Below are 479 nucleotides of genomic sequence, written 5' to 3'. Positions count from 1 at the left end.
ATATATATATATATATATATATATATATAATTAGAAACAATAAATAATATTATATTTATTTGTACCATGGTGTTTCTACTATAAATCCTTGTTTTCAATTTGTTTTCTCTGAAATTTAGAGAAGTTTGAAAACGCTGGCCCATATGACTGAAATAGACCAAATTTAAGTCAATACTCAATGAAAATCTTCCCCTTTGTTGCTGCTCTCATATCTCCTTCTCCTTGAACTGAGACTTGAATTTCCTGAGCATACAAAAGAGTTTGAGACCGCAGTTGGTAGCTCTTAGTTATGTGTTCCTCTGTACCTATCTAAACATCCTGTGCGAAGCCGTTAAAGAGAAAACCAAAAGCAAATTATCTACGAGGATCCAGTCACAATCAAGGGGCTAAATTAGAATTGAGGACAGGGATGAAAGCTCACTATCTGCCCTTTCTTAAGGATTAGGCTGGTGTTTTCATGTAAATTCCAAACATGCGTT

This window comes from Sinocyclocheilus grahami, unplaced genomic scaffold, assembly GCF_001515645.1.
Source record: "Sinocyclocheilus grahami isolate Dianchi unplaced genomic scaffold, SAMN03320097.WGS_v1.1 scaffold13.1, whole genome shotgun sequence".
In the NCBI taxonomy this organism is placed as follows: domain Eukaryota; kingdom Metazoa; phylum Chordata; class Actinopteri; order Cypriniformes; family Cyprinidae; genus Sinocyclocheilus; species Sinocyclocheilus grahami.
The sequence above is the reverse complement of the archived record's forward strand: the minus strand, read 5'-3'. Positions refer to the sequence as shown.